General features: G+C 45.9%; 1 protein-coding gene across 1 annotated transcript in view; it reads left to right on the forward strand.

The window, feature by feature from the left end:
* Positions 1-19,361, forward strand: part of kcnh3 (potassium voltage-gated channel, subfamily H (eag-related), member 3) — a 518,086-nt gene that overhangs the window by 435,776 nt on the left and 62,949 nt on the right. The gene's annotated exons all lie outside the window — the stretch shown is intronic.

The following is a 19,361-nucleotide window of genomic DNA, read 5'->3' on the forward strand; positions in this document are numbered from 1 at the left end:
ATTCTAAATCCTCCCGTGTTGTGAGGTAAATGGAAGTTGTGCAGCGGAGGCTGAGGGAAGTTAATCTCCTTGAAAGTCCAACTAAAGTAAGTGAACTTTTTCCTGAGCTTAGGGGAAGAGGACAAGATGCAGAGAAGAGGACCCGCAGCCCAGCAACACACTGCCCCCGTCACTCAGTGAGAGAGGCTGTGATCGTTTGCAATAAATAAAAGCAGAAGATTAAGTGAAGGGTGGAAATGTCAAATCCTAGAGGGCATAGCTTTTAAGTTGAGAGGGGAAAATTTAAAGGAGGTTTATGAGGCAAGCTTTTTACACAGAGTGTGGTAGGTGCCTGGAAAGCTCTGCCGGGGAGGTGGTGGAAGCAGGTACGATAGTAACGTTTAAGAGGCATTTAGACGGGCACGTGAGCAGGCAGGAATGGAGGGATATAGACAATGTGCAGGCGGATGGGATCAGTTCCTGTTCTCCACAGATATCATGGGCCAAAGGGCCTGTTCCTGTGCTGTACTGTTCTATGTTCTAGGCAGGCACAGTAGCGTAGCGGTTAGTGTAACACTATTACAGCACCAGCGACCCAGGTTCAATTCCGGCTGCTGTCTGTAAGGAGTTTGTATGTCCTCCACATGTGTCTGCATGGGTTTCCTCCGGGTGCTCCAGTTTCCTCCCACATTCCAAAGACGTACGGGTTAGGAAGTTGTGGTCATGCTATGTTGGCGCCGGAAGTGTGGCAACACTTGCGGGCTGCCCCAAGATCACTCTGCGCAAAAGGTACATTTTCACTGTGTGTTTCGATGTACATGTGACTCATAAAGATATCTTATGATCTCTGTTCTATTACCAGTAAAAAGAAACGTTGATTAATGTCAAAGCTTCTCACAGTATTCATGGTACTGTCGACAGAAATGTATGTTGGGGTAAATATGGCACATTGTGGAACTCGACTGAAATAAAACAGAAATCAGAAATGTGTTTTATTTCCTCTGTCACCAAATAATGGAAGTGTGGCGACTCACCGTCTAGTCGGGCAAACCGGCTCGGCAGTCGGGTCGCGCGGTGTCGGAGCGACGAGGCCCAAGATGGCGGCGGGCCTCGTCTTTCCGAGCGACGGGGAGAACCCGCGCGCGGGAAAGTCCTGATGACGTAGGACTTACGTCATTGCCGGTTTTTTTTGGGCGGGAGTTTTTCTCCCTTAAAGGGCCCGCGCAAGGCGGAAAAATAAACCAGTTCTGTTTGGCAACCCTCCGAGTAGAGTCTTTTTTTATTCCGCGGTAGCAACCGCTACATTGGTGACCCCGACGGTCCAAACGGCTTTTGGACCCGCGAAATGGACGACAGCGCAGCAGCCAACGCAGTGGCCCTCAAGCTGCCCACCTTTTGGACACTTCGGCCCAGCGTCTGGTTTGACCAGGCCGAAGCGCAATTCCACCTTCGGCAGATCACCTCCGACTCCACGAAGTACTACCATGTGGTTAGCTCTCTGGACCAGGAGACAGCCGCCCAGGTTGGAGACTTCATCCAGTCGCCTCCGGAGGAAGATAAGTACCCGGCTTTCAAAGACCTTTTGATCCGGACCTTCGGCCTCTCCCGTCGTGAGCGCGCCGCCCGCCTGCTTCATCTGGATGGCCTGGGGGACAGATCCCCATCCGCCCTAATGAATGAGATGCTGGCATTGGCCGAGGGACACAAGCCATGCCTGATGTTCGAACAGGCCTTCCTCGAACAGCTCCCCGATGACATCCACTTGTTGTTAGCTGACGCCGACTTCAGCAACCCCCGTGAGGTGGCCGCCCGGGCAGATGTCCTGTGGAGGGCCAAGCGCGAGAGCGGTTCGTCCGTCAGTCAAATCACCAGGACCGAGCCCGACGCCCGCCTCGCCCGGCCCCAGCAACCGAGCAGCCACGCCCCAGGAACGCAGACGACGACACGGGTGACCAGCTGTGCTTCTACCATCAGAGGTGGGGTGCGGAGGCCCGTCGATGCCGCCCACCCTGCAAGTTTCAGGGAAACGCCAGGGCCAGCCGCCGCTGATGGCTACGGTGGCTGGCCGCCGACAGAGCCTCCTCTTCGTTCAGGACAAGAAATCTGGACGGCGTTTCCTCGTTGATACTGGAGCGGAGGTCAGTATTTTGCCCCCGACAGGCCGCGACACTCGTGACAGGCCACCAGGTCCTCTACTCAATGCCGCCAACGGTACAACGATACGGTCTTTCGGCACCCGTACCCTTCAATTACACTTTGGCGGCAGCCGTTTTACCTGGACCTTTACCCTTGCCACCGTCGCCCGACCACTCCTAGGAGCCGATTTCCTTCGGGCCCACAACCTGTTAGTCGACCTGCGAAGGAAGCGGTTAGTTCACTCTAGCACTCTCCGGACCTATCCCCTGGGAGAAATCAGCCCACCAGCCCCGCGCCTGGACTCCATTTCCCTTTCTGGCGACGATTTCGCCAAGCTCTTAGCCGAATTCCCATCGATTTTGGCACCTTTGTTTACAAATTCTAGGCCCACACATGGGTTATGACACCACATCATTACCACAGGGCCACCCCTTCATGCCCGAGCACGGCGATTACGTCCAGACAAGCTCCGCCTGGCAAAGGAAGAGTTCCGTCACATGGAGGAGCTGGGGATTGTTCGCAGGTCAGACAGCCCCTGGGCCTCCCCCCTGCACATGGTCCCCAAAGCCACCGGAGGGTGGAGGCCCTGCGGCGACTACCGCAGGCTGAATGACGCCACCACCCCGGACCGCTATCCCATCCCTCACATCCAGGACTTCGCAGCGAACTTACACGGGGCCCGCATCTTTTCCAAAGTGGACCTCGTTAGGGGATACCACCAAATCCCGGTCCATCCGGATGACGTCCCCAAAACTGCGATTATCACCCCATTCGGCCTGTTCGAATTCCTTCGGATGCCGTTCGGCCTTAAGAACGCCGCGCAGACCTTCCAGCGGCTGATGGACGCAGTAGGCCGAGACCTGGACTTCATGTTCATTTACTTGGACGACATACTGATCGCCAGCCATAACCGCCAGGAACACCTTTCCCACCTCCGCCAGCTGTATTCCCGCCTCCACGATTTCGGCCTCACGATTAACCCATCCAACTGCCAATTCGGACTTGACTCTATCGATTTCCTCGGCCACAAAATCACCAGCGACAGGGCAACACCCCTACCCGCCAAGGTGGATGCTATCCGCCATTCTGCCCGCCCCGACACAGTCAAAGGCCTACAGGAATTCCTTGGGATGGTCAACTTTTACCATCGTTTCATCCCTGCAGCAGCCCGTATCATGCGCCCTCTGTTCTCGCTGCTGGCTGGTAAGGGCAAGGACATCATCTGGACTGACGAGGCTGCGGCTGCTTTCGTTAAGGCCAAAGATGCCCTGGCAGACGCCACGATGCTGGTACACCCCAGGACTGACGTCCCGACTGCCCTCACGGTAGACGCGTCCAACACCGCGGTGGGTGGGGTACTGGAACAGCTACTCGAAGGCCGCTGGCAACCCTTGGCATTTTTCAGCAAACACCTTAGACCGCCCGAACTGAAGTACAGCGCTTTTGATCGGGAACTTCTAGCGCTGTATCTGGCGGTCCGGCATTTCCGATACTTTCTAGAAGGCAGGCCTTTCACCGCTTTCACCGATCATAAGCCTCTGTCCTTTGCCTTCTCCAAAGTCTCCGATCCCTGGTCAGCTCGTCAGCAGAGACAATTATCCTACATTTCCGAGTTCACAACTGACGTCCAACATGTCTCCGGAAAGGATAATGTTGTTGCTGATGCACTTTCCAGACCAACCATCCACAACCTATCCTTGGGTGTCGACTACACGGCCCTGGCTGACGCACAGCAAGCCGACGACGAACTGCCCAGCTACAGAACCGCAGTCTCGGGTCTACAGCTCCGAGATTTCTTGGTTGGTCCAGGTCAGCGGACCCTACTTTGCGACGTTGCGACTGGTCAGCCCCGCCCTATAGTCCCTGCAGCCTGGCGGAGATGCGTTTTTGACTCGGTACATGGGTTGGTGCACCCGTCCATCAGATCTACTGTCCGACTGGTCGCCAGCAAGTTTGTCTGACATGGCCTGCGCAAACAGGTCAGTGAGTGGGCCAGGACTTGTCCGCACTGCCAGACGTCAAAAATCCAGCGACACACCAAGGTCCCACCACAGCAGTTCGAGCCTACCCGTAGGAGGTTCGACCACATACACGTCGACTTCGTGGGCCCTCTGCCGGTTTCAAGAGGAGCCTGGTACCTCCTTACCATCGTGGACTGGTTCACGAGGTGGCCTGAGGCAACCCCCCTGACTGACATCACAACTGATTCCTGCGCCCGGGCGCTGCTCACAACTTGGGTCTCACGTTTTGGCGTTCCGGCCCACATCACTTCAGACAGAGGCACCCAATTCAATTCCAGTCTCTGGGCTGCATTAGCGAACCTGCTAGGGACGCAGCTGCACACCACCACGGCCTACCATCCTCAATCAGACGGGTTGGTGGAACGTTTTCACCCCCATCTAAAATCGGCCTTGATGGCCCGCCTGAAGGGTCCTAACTGGGTTGACGAGCTGCCTTGGGTCCTGCTCGGCATACGCACTGCCCCCAAAGAAGACCTCCGCACTTCGTCAGCTGAGCTTGTATACGGGGCGCCACTAGTTGTCCCCGGGGATTTCATACCTGCCCTTCGGGACCAAGGGGAACAACCCCCAGCAGTCCTACAAAGACTGCGCAAGAAGCTTGGCGCCTTGGCCCCGATTCCCACCTCATGGCACGGTCAAGCCCCATCCTGCCAGCCCAAGGAACTACGGGACTGTAAGTTTGTTTTCGTTCGCAGGGGCACACCTCGGGCGCCATTGCAACGACCATATGAGGGACCGTTCCGAGTCATACGGAATAACGGATCCACTTTTATTTTGGACATTGGAGGCAGGGAACAGGTTTTCACGGCGGACCGCCTCAAACCGGCCCATTTGGATCTGCAACAGCCTGTCGAAGTTGCCACGCCGCGACGCAGAGGCCGCCCCCCTAAGCGGCAGCTGGCACAGCCCACGGACCTTGGGGACTGTCTCGCCGGTTCTGGGGGGGGTTGTGTGGCGACTCACCGTCTAGTCGGGCGAACCGGCTCGGCAGTCGGGTCGCGCGGTGTCGGAGCGACGAGGCCCAAGATGGCGGCGGGCCTCGTCTTTCCGAGCGACGGGGAGAACCCGCGCGTGGGAAAGTCCTGATGACGTAGGACTTACGTCATTGCCGGTTTTTTTGGGCGGGAGTTTTTCTCCCTTAAAGGGCCCGCGCAAGGTGGGAAAATAAACCAGTTCTGTTTGGCAACCCTCCGAGTAGAGTCTTTTTTTATTCCGCGGTAGCAACCGCTACAGAAGAATATTTATAGCTATATACCTCAGGGTGCCCACAAGTTGTTTATAGTCAATGAATTACCTTTGAAGTTGTTGGATACAATAAATTGGTACACAATTTGCTCATGGCAAACTAAAATAATGTGATAATTACCTGATAAACTAATCAGTCTTGTTAATTGAGCAATAAGCTTTGGCAAAGATCTGAATCTGTTTTGGAAACCAATATTTATAATGACAAAAGCTTCTTAGGAACTAATAGGCTACTTATCCTCTTAAACCTATTACAATATGAATAGCTCATCTGTGACCAAACTCTATACTTTTCTCCTATACCCATTAATACCTTCGGATAACAATCAACTATCATTCTCAGATGTAAAAGTAACAATTGACGTAGCATCAATTACCATTGAAGGAAGGCAGCTCCCAATTTCTGCCACCCCATTTGTCTGTTATTTTTGTTCTTCAGTCTTGAAAGACCTAGTTTTAATTTCTCAGCTGTGGCTCTCAACATTACTCGGATAACAGTAGTAATTTTAGAGTTAATGTATCCCAGTGGGTGTGTGCCATTTGGAGGTGCCTGTATTAATCAGACCTCAGTCCTAGATTCCCAATCTGTGGATGATTTTACTCTCTGCCCTCTTCTTCCACCTGGACTCCCCCACTGGGCCAGTTACCTTCCCTGGACTTATTCAGCCAACTGTCAGCACAACATCAGTCATCTTGACTTTTCTGATCCCCTCACCCACTCCAACCTCACCCCTTCTGAACGTTCTGCTCTCCACTCCCTCTGAACCAACACTGATGTAGTCATCAAACCAGCCGACAAAGGTGATGCCATGGTAGTCTGGCATACTGACCTCTACCTTGCAGAGGCCAGACGCCAACTCTTGGACACTTCCTCCTACCTATCTCTGAACCATAATCCCACCAAGGACAACCAGGACGTTATCTCCCACACCATCACTGACCTCATCACCTCGAGAGATCTCCCCCCCCACAGCTACCAACATGACAGTCCCACAATCTAGGACTGCTCACTTCTATCCTCTCCCCAAAATACATAAGAAGGGCTGTCCCGGCAGACCTATTATCTCCACATGCTCTTGCCCCACGGAGCTCATATCCTTGTACCTGGACGCTATCCTGTCTTCCTAGTCCAATCCCTTCCCACCTACATCCGTGACATATCACACGCTCTCCAACTCTTCCATAGCTTTAAGTTATCTTGCACGCACAACCTCATCCTCACCATGGACGTCCAGTCCCTATATACCTCCATTATCCATCATGACGGCCTCACCGCCCTCCGCTTCTTTCTTGACCAGAGACAGAACCGGTCCCCTTCCACTAACATTCTCCTCCACCTGGCTGAAATTGTCCTCACCTTAAACAACCTCACTTTTGATTCCTCTTACTTTCTACAGATCAAAGGCGTAGCTATGGGCAGTCACATGGGCCCAGCTATGCTTGCCTCTTCGTTGGTTACATTGAACAGTCTCTGTTCCAACCCTACTCTGTCGCCATTCCTCAACTCTTTCTCCACTATATCGATGACTGCATTGGTGTCACCTCTTGTACCCGTGAGGAACTCGATGCTTCCATAAATTTTGCGACCAATTTTCACCCTGCTCTCCAATTCACTTGGACTACCTCTGACACCTCTCTCTCCTTCCTCACTCTTTCCATCTCCATCTCAGGAGATTCCTTATACACCAACATCTTCTGCAAACCCACTGATGCCCACAGTTACCTTGATTACAGCTCCTCCCTCCCTGTCTCTTGCAAGGACGTGATCCCTTTTTCTGAAATTCTCCGCCTCCACTGCATCTGCTCCCACGCTGAGGCTTTCCACTCCAGGACATCTGAGATGTCCAACTTCTCTACTAACCGGGGCTTCCTCCCGACTGTGGCCGAGAGAGCTCGCACCCGCATCTCTGCCATTTCCCGCACCTCTGCTCCCACCCCCACCCCTCCCAGACCCAACAGGGATAGGGTCCCTCTTGTCCTCACATTTCATCCCACCAGTCTACTTATCCAACAGATCATTCTCCACCACTTCCGCCATCTCCAACGGGACCCCACCACCAAGTATATCTTCCCATCCCCACCCCTTTCTGCCTTTCGCAGGGACCATGCTCTCCGCGACTCCCTAGTTCACTCATTCATCCCCACCCATCCTGCTCCCACCCCGGGAACTTTCCACTGATCCCGTCGTAGGTGTAACACCTGCCCCTACACCACCTCCATCCAGGGACCCAAACAGTCTTTTCAGATGAGACAGAGATTCACCTGCACCTCCCTTAATATCATCTACTGCATTCGGCGCTCCAAGTGTGACCCCCTCTACATTGGTGAGACCAAACGCAGACCAGGTGACCATTTCACAGGGCACCTGCGCTCCATCCATAACCGCGGTCTGCACCTCCCCGTTGCCAGTCACTTCAATTCCACCTCGCACATTATCACAGATATGTCAATCCTCAGCCTCCTCCACTGTCAGGAGAAGTCCCAAAGCAAACTGGAGGAACAGTACCTCATTTTCTGTCTTGGCACCTTACAGCCTAATGGCATGAACATCGAATTCTCCCACTTTTAAAAAACCAAACCCTCCCCCACCCCCCACCATGCATCTTCTTTTCTTCCCTTTCCTAGCCTATCTGTCTTTTTTCTCCTTGCCTATTTTTTTTCCTCCCCTCACCCTATGGGATGCCTGCCTCCATACCTTTGACCCATTCCCCAGGGGATCTGCTCTCCCCTCCTCCCATGCACCTGCCTATTACTATCTCTATCAGAGTCCATGGAGGGGAGGCTGGTTTCCATGATGTGCTGGGCTGTGTCCACAACTCTCTGCAGTTTCTTGCTGTCCTGGGCAGAGCAGTTGCCATACCAAGCCGTGATGCATCCAGATAGGATGCTTTCCATGGTGCATCGATAAAAATTGGTGAGGGTCAATGGGGACATGCCAAATTTCTTTAGTCTCCCGAGGAAGTAGAGGGACTGGTGAGCCGCCTTGGCCGTGGCATCTACGTGGTTGGACCAGGACAGGGCATTGGTGATGTTCACTTCTAGGAATTTTAAGCTCTCAACTCTCACAACCTTAGTGCTGTTGATGTAAACAGGAGCATGTACGCCACCGCCCCCCTCCCCCCCAACTTCCTGAAGTCAATGACCAGCTCTTTTGTTCACATTGAGGGAAAGGTTGTTGTTATGACACCATGCCACTAGGCCCTCTATCTCGTTTCTATACTCCAACTCTTTGTTATTTGAGATTCTGCCCACTATGGTGATGTCATCTGCAAACTTATAGGTGGAGTCAGAGCAGAATCTGGCCACGCCGTCATGAGTGTACAGGGAGTAAAGTAGGGGGCTGAGGATACAGCCTTGTGGGGCACCGGTGTTGAGGATAATCATGGCAGAGATGTTCCAGCCTGTTCTTACTGATTGCGGTCTGTTGGTCAGGAAGTCAAGAATTCAGTTGCAAAGGGAGGTGTTGAGTCCCAGGTCTCGGAGTTTGGAGATGAGTTTGCTTGGAATTATAATATTGACAGCAGAGCTGTAGTTAATAAACAGTGGTCTATAAACAGTAGTCTAATGACGGAGTCTTTATTGTCCAGATGCTTCAGAGATGAGTGTAGTGCCAGGGAGATGGCATCTGCTGTAGACCTGTTTTGGCGGTAGGCAAATTGCAGTGAGTCGAGTTGTCTGGGAGGCTGGAGTTAATGCAAACCATGACCAGCCTCCTCTTGATGGTGGATGTCAGAGCCACAAGGCAGTAGTCATTAAGGCACATTGCCTTATTTTTCTTAGGTACCATGATGACAGTGGTCTTCTTAAAGCAGGTGGGGACCTCAGATTGAAGTAGGAAGAGGTTAAAAATGTCTGCAAATACCCCCACCAGCTGATCTGCGCAGGATCTAAGGACGTGGCCGGGGACTCCATCCAGGCCAGATGCTTTCCACGGGTTCACTCTCCAGAAGACTGGTCTGACGTCTGCAACGGTGACTGTGGGTTTGGGTACATTGAAGGCTGTTGGGCAAATGGTGACAGACCAATCCCCTTCTGTTCAAAACATGCATAGAATGCGTCAAGCTCATCGGGAAGATTGCGCTGTTGTTGCCGATGCTGCCTGACTTTGTTTCGAACCCCATTATAGCATGTAAGCCCTGCCACAACTGATGGCTGGTCTGGGACTCGATTTTGGGCTGGTATTGTCTCTTGGCATCCCTGGTAGGTTTACGAAGGTCATATCTTGATTTCTTATATAGGTCAGGGTTACCCAATTTGAACGCTGCACTCCTGGACTTCAGTAAGGAGTGGATCTCCCAGTTCATCAATGGTTTCCGGTTTGGGAACACCCGGATTGACCTCTGGCACACCTGTACACTTGCTAATGAAGTCCGTGATGGAGGTGACATACTCCACCAGGTGTTCCCTTGTCCACCAGATTAGCCACCTTTTAAAAATATACTTGCCCTGGTTTATTGGGCATTACCAACCTATGCAGTTTTTGAGACATTGCTGCATAGAATGAAGTTCATTTTAGTGCAAAAGTCCAGATGTGAATACTTCACATCTGCAGGCAATTCACAAAGCAGCCTTACCAAAAGCTGTGGCATTACTTGCCTTCTGCAGCAAATTGAATTGACAATTGCAATTTTCAGTCATCTCCTCCTAATGGTGGCTCTTGCCCCTCTGGTTTAATTTGATCTTGCAACTTACAAAAAAAAACCCAAGCTAATCAAACTAGATGAATATGATACTGAGATATCAATTTTCACTCTTGGATGTCTGATTTTTTTTTCAAAAATGCAAGAATATTGTGACCAAGTCAAAGTAATTTTTCTGCCAGCTGAAGTTTGTGAGAAACGTTTGCCTCCCAGTGGAATATACTTTGAACCTGATTACAACAAGCGTTACACTGATTCACTTCACATGGAAATTGGCACCATCATTCCCACAGTTCAAGGAAGGACACAAATCTAATACAGTAACCATTAGAGGGGGTCTCCCTGCTGTCTGCTGCATGGAAAGTCATCCATTTAGCAGACAGCAGGTTCTCTCTGCAGAGCCTCTTCCTCTTAGTGATTGACAAGTTGTCCCCCCCTGAATCACAGTATGGATTTCTTCCAGTAAGAGATATAATGGACATGATCTTCACTGTGCTTCAACTCCAAGAAGAAAATGGGGAGTAGCAACAACCACTATACATGGCCCTTCTTGGCCTCACAAGAGCCTTTCATTCTGTCAAGAGAAACTGTGAGGTATCCATTTCAAATCTGGCTACCATTAACAAGTCATTAAGCCCCGTAAACTGGTCACAAGATTATTGGATTATTACAAAGGTTTAAATTTTGAATATCTGTTATTGCTGAAAGCACTTCTGCAAATCACCTACTGGTAACTCATCTGGAATTCAGTGCTGGAGGCTAACAGGTTGGATCACGGACTGGATGAAGATCAAGCAAATGGGAGAAATCAGTGGGGAGACTGAATCAATCATGTTGGAATGGTTTCAAGAACATAGGCAATAGAGGGAGAGCAGATGCAGAATAAATTAATGGAAAATTTTTGTCATTTACTTTGTTTAGAAACAGGAGGTTGTAACAAACATGACATCATATGTGGCTTTGATTCATTTCTGGTTTGGGATCTCTTTAATTCGTCAACACACAAGTTTTATCAAAGTTGAGTTTTGGCTAAATCTTTAATTTGACTACTTTGGATACTGAAAAGTTTTCGGCAGTTTCTGGGATGTATTTGCTTTATGGGATAGCAAATTGATACTATAAATTATGTGAAATGTGAATAATTGGCTGTGGTAACAGTACCCCACACAGATTCCAGGCAGCCCTCAAATACACATTTGGGAAATAGGTTTATTTAGTCTCAGAGGAAGTTTAAAACGTCAATCACAGAAATGTATACTTCAAGCTCTTTATCGAGACAGAGTAAATTAAAATAGAGCAACACACAACAGAGCTGCAGGAACTCAGCGGGTTAGGCAGCATCTATGGAGGGAAATGATCAGTCAATGTTTCAGGTTGAGACCCTTCATCGTTGAGACCCTTCATCTGTCCTGATGAAGGATCTCAACCTGAAATGCCAACTGTTCATTTCCCTCCATAGATGCTGCCTGACCTGCTGAGTTCCTCCAGCTCCTTTGTGTCTTGTTCCAGATTTCCAGCATCTGTACTCTCTTCTGTCTCCAAATAAAAATGGAGGTGTGTGATAATTGTAATATCTCCCACTCTGTCTGCTGTCTGGGAATCTTAAGTCATTGTCAGACTGGACAACTTGATGGATAAGCTTTGGATCATGTATGTATACTTTGTGAATGAATTAGGCAATCTGAGCAAATTGTAAACAACCTTTTTGGGTTTTTTTTAGATCACAAGCAAACAAATACAATCTGTTTTAAGACACATATTGTCAAGATTTCACTTATAGATATACACATAGCTGTTTAAAGTTCCATTACACTTAATTGTTAATTTTCACAGCTTATTGCAGAATGACATTTAAATATCTTGATATGAAAATTATGAAGATGTATGATAGCCTCTTATTTCTCTACTTTTTAAAATATTTTATGAATGAGGTTCTCTCTCTACAGAACCACAAGCAGGACTGCACTCCATTCACCATCAGCCCAGTCTGAAGATTTTAAGATATTGGTGGGTGAACAAGGTCATTTTGCCAACTGAATTATGTCAAGTCAGAAATGGCATCTCAGCCTGTGTTCGTTTAAAAAAAATAGTTGCAAATGCCAATCAATGTAAATTTTCCACCACTCTTCCTGAGAGTCCATTCCACATCTTGATCACCTGCTATGAAGCTGGACTTCCTAATATCAGTCCTTCACCTGGTAGGCAAACTGGCAGTTTAGCCATTTGAGCAGCTGCATCAAACATTGCCTGAAATTTATTTCTTTTAAGATTGTTGATGTGATGAACGTGTGGCATTAATTGTACAGTTGAAAAATTCTTGATATTATCTAATTGCCACCACCTTCTATCTATCCATGCAATACTATTCAAATTTTCTCGAGCAAAATCTTAACATCCTCAAAAACAAAAATACCTAAGGGACCATGTAAGGATGATTGCATTAAATAAGGATTCATGGGCTGGGGTTAACATATTAGCATAGAAAAAGGATTCGTTGTAGAACAGAAAACAGGCAATGAGAATAAACAGGCTGGATGCAGATTGGCAGACTTTTACTATTGAGATCCCACAGCTATCAATCCGGGACCCTCAATGATTTGCAATAAATATTAATGCTGGCTCCATGGACATCAATACAGTCAATCCTATTCTCAAATTGCTAATTGCTACAAACACAATTTAGCAAGACTTTTGGAATTAAAACAGTACTGTATACCATCTAATCCAGGCAGCACTGTGGTAGACCCCTTCTGTACCCTTTCCAAAGCGTCCACATCCTTCCTGTCATGGAGCAACCGATATAAAACAGTATAAAAATCTGCTACTGCTTCCTACCATTTTCTCATTTTCTTTCACATTCATTACTCCATAAAAGTGTCCACACAGAAACCAATGTAGCCCGAAAAAAATGTGTCCTACAAATATACAGCAAGCATTCCTGTGAAGGTTGAAATGGATTTTATACACAAATTTCATTACTAATCAGGGAGATGGTCACAGCTGCATTCAGAGAGGACATACTGGAGGGCTCATCCACTGAGGTAATATGGGTAGAGCTCAAAAATAAGAAAGGTGCAATCATTCTGGGACAATACTATAGGCCTCCCAATGGCCATCGGGAGATAGGGAAACAGATATGTACACAAAGTATGGAAAGATGTGAGAGCAAAAGGGATGTTGTAGTCCGTGATTTTAACTTCCCCAATATTGACTGGGACTTCATTAGTGCAAGAGGCTTAGATGGGCCAGAATTTCTTTGGTGTATCCAAGAGGGTTTCTTGAAACAGTACATGGATAGTCCAACTAGAGCAGGGACCATACTGGACCTTGTTTTAGGAAATGAGCCTAACCAGGTGACTGGCCTTTCAGTGGGAGGGCATTTTGGGAACAGTGATCATAACTCCTTAAATTTTAAGATAGTTATGAATAAGGATAGAACATAGAGTGTTGCAGCACTGGATGGACCATTCAGCCCATGACATTGTGCTGATCTTGATGCCAATTTATACTAAATGTCCTCCTCCTGTGTATCATCCATATCTCTCCATTCCTTTCATATTCATGTGTCTATCTAAAAGCTTCTTAAACTCCAGCAAACTGCCTGCTTCCACTACTACCCCTGGAAACCCATTCCAGGCACCTACCACTCTCTGTGTAAAAGAGACTTGCCCCTCACATTGCCCTTAAACTTCCGACCCTCTAACCCTAAAAGCATGTCCTCTGGTATTTGACATTTCTATCCTGGGGAAAAGATTCTGACTGCCTACCCTATCTATGCCTCTCATGATTTAAAAAATCTCTATCAGGTCTCCCCTCAGCCTCTGACGCTCTCGGGAGAACAACCCAAGTCTGTCCAACCTGTCCTTATAGCTCATTCCCTCTAATCCAGGCAGCAACCTGGTAAACCTCTTCTGCATCCTTTCCACAGTCTCCACATCCTTCCTATAATGGTGCGACCAGAACTGCACGCAATACTCCAAGTGCGGTCTGACTAAAGTTTTATACAGCTGCAGCATGACTTCCTTACTTTTATACTGAACACCCCTACCAATGAAGGCAAGCATGCCATACGCCTTCTTTATCCACTTGCGTAGCCACTTTCAGTGAACTGTGGACTTGGACCCCAAGATCCCTCTGTACCTCAATGCTATTAAGGGGCCTACCATTAACTGTATACTTTCTCCTTTCATTTGGCCTCCCAAAGTGCAACACCTCACACTTGCCCAGATTAAACTGCATCTGCCACTTCTCTGCCCACATCTGTAACTGATCTATATCTCGCTGTATTCTTTGTTAATCCTTTACACTGTCCACAACTCCACCAATCTTGGTGTCATCCGCAAACTTGCTGATCCACCCATCTACATTTTCATCCAAATCATTGATATACATCACAAACAACAGAGGTCCCAGCACTGATCGTTGTGGAACACCACTGGTCACGGACCTCCAGCTAGAATAACAGCCTTCCACCCCTACTCTCTGTCTTCTATGGGCAAGCCAGTTCCAAATCCAAACTTTCAATTCCCCCTGAATCCCATGCATCTTTATCTTCTGAATAAACCTACTATGAGGGACCTTATCAAATGCCTTACTAAAGTCCATGTAGATAACGTCCACTGCCTTACCCTCATCAAGCACCTTTGTCACCTCCTCAACAAAAACTCAATCATTAAGTTTGTAAGACATGACCTGCCCCGCACAAAGCCATGCTGACTGTCCCTAAGGAGGCCATTGTCTTTCCAAATACGTATCTGTCCTACCCCCCAATATTCTCTCCAATAGCTTCTATACTGCTGGTGGGGCTCACTGGCCTATGATTACCTGGATTATCCCTATTTTCCTTCTTAAACAAAGGCACAGCATTTGCTACTCTCCAGTCCTCCGGGACCTCACCTGTTGCTAGTGTGAACAGAAAGATCTTTGTCAAAGCCCCAACAATTTCCTCTCTTGCTTCTTTCAGTATTCTGGGACATATGCCATCAGGCCCTGTGGACTTATCCGCCTTGATGCTTTTCAGATATGTCTGGATCTTGTGAGAGAGTTCTAAATTGAATGAGTGCAAATTATGACATTATTAGACAGATGCAAGAGGAGTCAATTGGGAGCAGATGTTACTGGGCAAGTCCACATCTGACATGGAAGTGCTTTAAAGACCAGCTGATCAGAGTTCAGGACCTGCATGTTCCAGTAAGGAGGAAGGACAAGGACGGCAAGGTAAGGGAACCTTGGATGACGAAAGAGGTGGTGAGTTCAGTCAAAATGAAAAAGGAAGCATATGTAAGATTCAGGCAGGGCCCTTGAGGAATATAAAGAAAGTAGTAAAGAGCTCAAGCATGGGATTAGGAGGGCCAAAAGGGGCCATGAAATCACCATTGGCAAGTAGGATTAAAGAGAATCACAAGGCATTTTATAGTAACATTAAAAAGAGGATAACAAAGGAAAGAGTAGGATCACTCTGGGATTAGGGAGAGAATTTATGCTTGGAGTCAGAGAATGTGGGCAAGGTACTAAATGAGTACTTTGCATTAGTGTTCACGAAGGAGGAGGACATGGAGGATAGCAAGAGCAGTGTGGGCATGCTGTTGTGCTAGGGCATTTTGAGATCAAGGAAGAGATGGTGCTAGGTCTCTTGAAGGGCTTTTAAGTTGGATAAGTCCCCAGGGTCTGATGGGATATATCCCAGGTTATTGAAAGAAGCAAGAGAGGAGATCGCTGGATCCTTGACACAGAACTTTTTGTCTTCTTTGAATTAATGTATTTTATTTGAAAGAGAGAATGCAAAATGACACTTTACTAAGGGTAACACTAGCGCATAGACTCATCCTTTCTTTTTCAATCTTTTTATTAGTTTTCAAATTAATACAGATTAATATATCCATGTTTATACATGTAATACAAAGAGATCAGGAGAGCAAACATGACATGGATAATCATAAAGAACAATAGAGTATAAAAAAATCTGTAGATCCAATGATCTGTTAGTGAATGAATATAATATAAAAGAAAAAGATTTATTACAAAATATAAAAAAAAGAAAAAAAACCCAAAACAATAAGAAAAATTATAAACAATATATCAAACCAAACTAAGCTAAAGAAAAAAAAATTCAAAAAAAACAAAAAAAACGGGACGAAAATTTCTCAATAGAAACAGAGCAATATTATGTCATCAACTCCGTTCCTCTAAATTGAAAGATTATTATAAGGGGATCTATATCATGTGAAAATATTGAATAAATGGACTCCAAACTTACTCAAATTTAAGTGAAGGATCAACAGTACCACTCCTAATTTTTTCCAAGTTTAAACATGATATAGTTTGAGATAACCATTGAAAAGTAGTAAGGGGTATTGGATCCTTCCATTTAAGCAAAATGGATCATTTGGCCATTAATGTAACAAAGGCAATCATACAGTTAGTGGAGGCAGATAGATGGCCAGATTCTATCCTTGGTAAACCAAAAATTGCAGTGATAGGATGAGGTTGTAAATCAATCTTCAATACATTTGAAATAATGTTAAAAATATCTTTCCAATATTTTTCCAAAAGAGGACAGGACCAAAACATATGTGTCAAAGAAGCCACATTCAATTTACATCTGTCACATATTAGGATTTATGTGTTGATAAAAACGAGCTAGCTTATCTTTTGACATATGGGTCCTGTGAACTACCTTAAACTGTATCAACGAGTGTCTGGCACACATTGAAGATGTATTAACTAAATGAAGAATTTTCTTCTAAGTCTCTGTAGGTAAAGATATCTGGAGTTCACTTTCCCATTCGTTCTTAATTTTGTCCAGTGGTTCTGAACGAATTTTCATAATAAAATCATAAATTATTGCTATCAAGCCCTTCTGACAAGGATTAAAACCAAAATTTTTTTCCGTAATTTGTTTTATAAGGTGTGGGAAAAGAGGGTATAGTAGCTTTTAAAAAATTTCTAATTTGCAAATATCAAAAAAAGTGTGATCTAGGCAAATTGTATTTGTTAGACAATTGTTCAAAAGATTTAAAACAGTTATCAATGAATAAATCACCAAAACATACTATTCCCTTCCTTTTCCATATGGAAAAAGCTGAGTCAACTCTAGACGGATAAAAGAAAAAATTAGATTGAATGGGACTTGATAGATTAAATTTATTCAATCCAAAAAATTTACGAAATTGAAACCATATTCGCATTGTATGTTTAATGTCACGAACCAGCAACAAAAGAAACACACTGAGCATGATTTAGTGTTAAAAACTATTTTATTAATCACTACTTATGATAATACGTAAAATAAAAGTAAAAATGTTAGTATGTTAGAATTCAAGAATGTTAAACCTCGAACGTTAACCTCAAAACTAAACTCTTCGTGTGTGTGTGTGTGACAAAGTCCAAAACTCCCAGTTCCTGAATGGTTCTTAAAGTTCAGTTCCGCAAGTCATAAGGTGAAACATGAGCAAGGGCTTCTTCAACAACCACCGTTGTCTGAAGATAAGATGTAGATGTAGAAAAACATAGAGAGAGTACATACGAAAACCAAATGTTCCACGATGGAACCCAAACGACACTTCAGTGTTTACTCGGTAGTGACTTCCTCACCCCGAAAAGCATCCGAACCGTGGTCGTCCACATACAAATACCTGTTTCCTTCTACAGGTCAGCAACAAAGTGAACTCCACCGGATTACTTCCAACTTCCATACATGGATTTCAGTGGCAAACACAGTTATTGTTTCTCATCCATCGATAGAGAAAACAAGCAGGCTGGTGTCTCTCTCCCTTCTCTCTCTCTCCTTCCTCTTCTTCTGACTTCTTCAACAACGTCATTACGTCCTTTATCTTCTATTGACGTAAGCACGCCCCACACACACATACACACACACTCTCTATCTTAAAGGGACTTTCACTGAGTCCATAACACCTCCCACCTAAAAAAAAATTTTCCCAAGAAAATTTTAACCGCGCATTCAGTTAGTAATGTTAATAATTATCACGCTACACAACTACAGACTATCAGATTAGTATAGATACATGTTTCCCATTTAACATTGGGAAAGACAATCAGCAATCACATTATCTTTGGCTTTAATGTGAGTTATCATGAGATCAAACTCTTGCAAAATTAAACTCCAGTTTAACAGCCTTCTGTTCTTGTTTTTGACTCGGCTCAGAAACACCAGTGGGTTATGATCTGTATACACAGTCAATGGTTTCTGAGCGGTGCAAACATATACACTGAAATGTTGCAAGGCTAAAACAAGCGACAGTAATTCTTTCTCTATGGTGGAATAATTCTTTTGATGCTCATTAAATTTCTTTGAAAAGTAAGCTACAGGATGGTCAATATCATCAAGGTCACCCTTCTGCAACAACACAGCTCCTGCAGCTTCATCACTGGCATCTACTGCTAATGAAAATGGCTTTTCAAAGTCAGGTGTTCTGAGCACAGGATGGTAGCATAAAATGGCTTTCAGCTTCTCAAATGCTTCTTGACAAGAATCTGTCCAAACAAACTTTACTCCCTTCTTCTGAAGATTAGTTAGGGGAAGAGCAATATCAGCAAAATTTTTACAAAATTTTCGATAATATCCAACCATTCCCAAAAATCTTCTAACAGTCCTCGTACCTGTGGGAATAGGGAACTCAGATATTGCTTGAACTTTTGCCTGAACAGGAGCTTGCTTGCCTTGACCTACAACATAACCAAGATACGTTACAGTGGCATGGCCAAATTCACTTTTAGCCAAGTTAACTGTAAGGTTAGCCTTGGAAAGTCTTTCAAACAACCTTTCTAACGCAGAGATGTGATCTTCCCAAGTATCATTCCCAGTCACTAAGTCGTCAATGTAGGCATCTGTATGTTTTAACCCATGAATCACTGAATTAATCATTCTTTGAAATGTTGCCGGAGCATTTTTCATTCCAAATGGCAAAACATTGTATTCATACAATCCAGAAGGGGTTACAAAGGCTGAAATCTCCCTTCCTCTATCTGTTAATGGAACACACCAGTACCCTTTTAATAGGTCAATCTTTGTAAGAAATTTTGCCTTTCCCACTCTGTCTATGCAATCATCCACTCTAGGAATAGGGTAAGCATCTGACTTTGTTACAGCATTCACTTTCCTGTAATCTGTGCAAAATCTAACAGTTCCATCAGGTTTAGGTACAATAACACAGGGCGAACTCCAATTTGAAGTAGAATGTCTAATAATATCATTTTCCAACATGTATTTTATTTCCTGATCAACAAGTTTACTTTTTTCCACATTCATTCGATATGGGTGTTGTTTGATTGGTTTTGCATCCCCAACATCAACATCATGGGTAATTATCGATGTTCTGTT

Source organism: Pristis pectinata, chromosome 1 (assembly GCF_009764475.1).
Source record: "Pristis pectinata isolate sPriPec2 chromosome 1, sPriPec2.1.pri, whole genome shotgun sequence".
Classification (NCBI taxonomy): Eukaryota; Metazoa; Chordata; class Chondrichthyes; order Rhinopristiformes; family Pristidae; genus Pristis; species Pristis pectinata.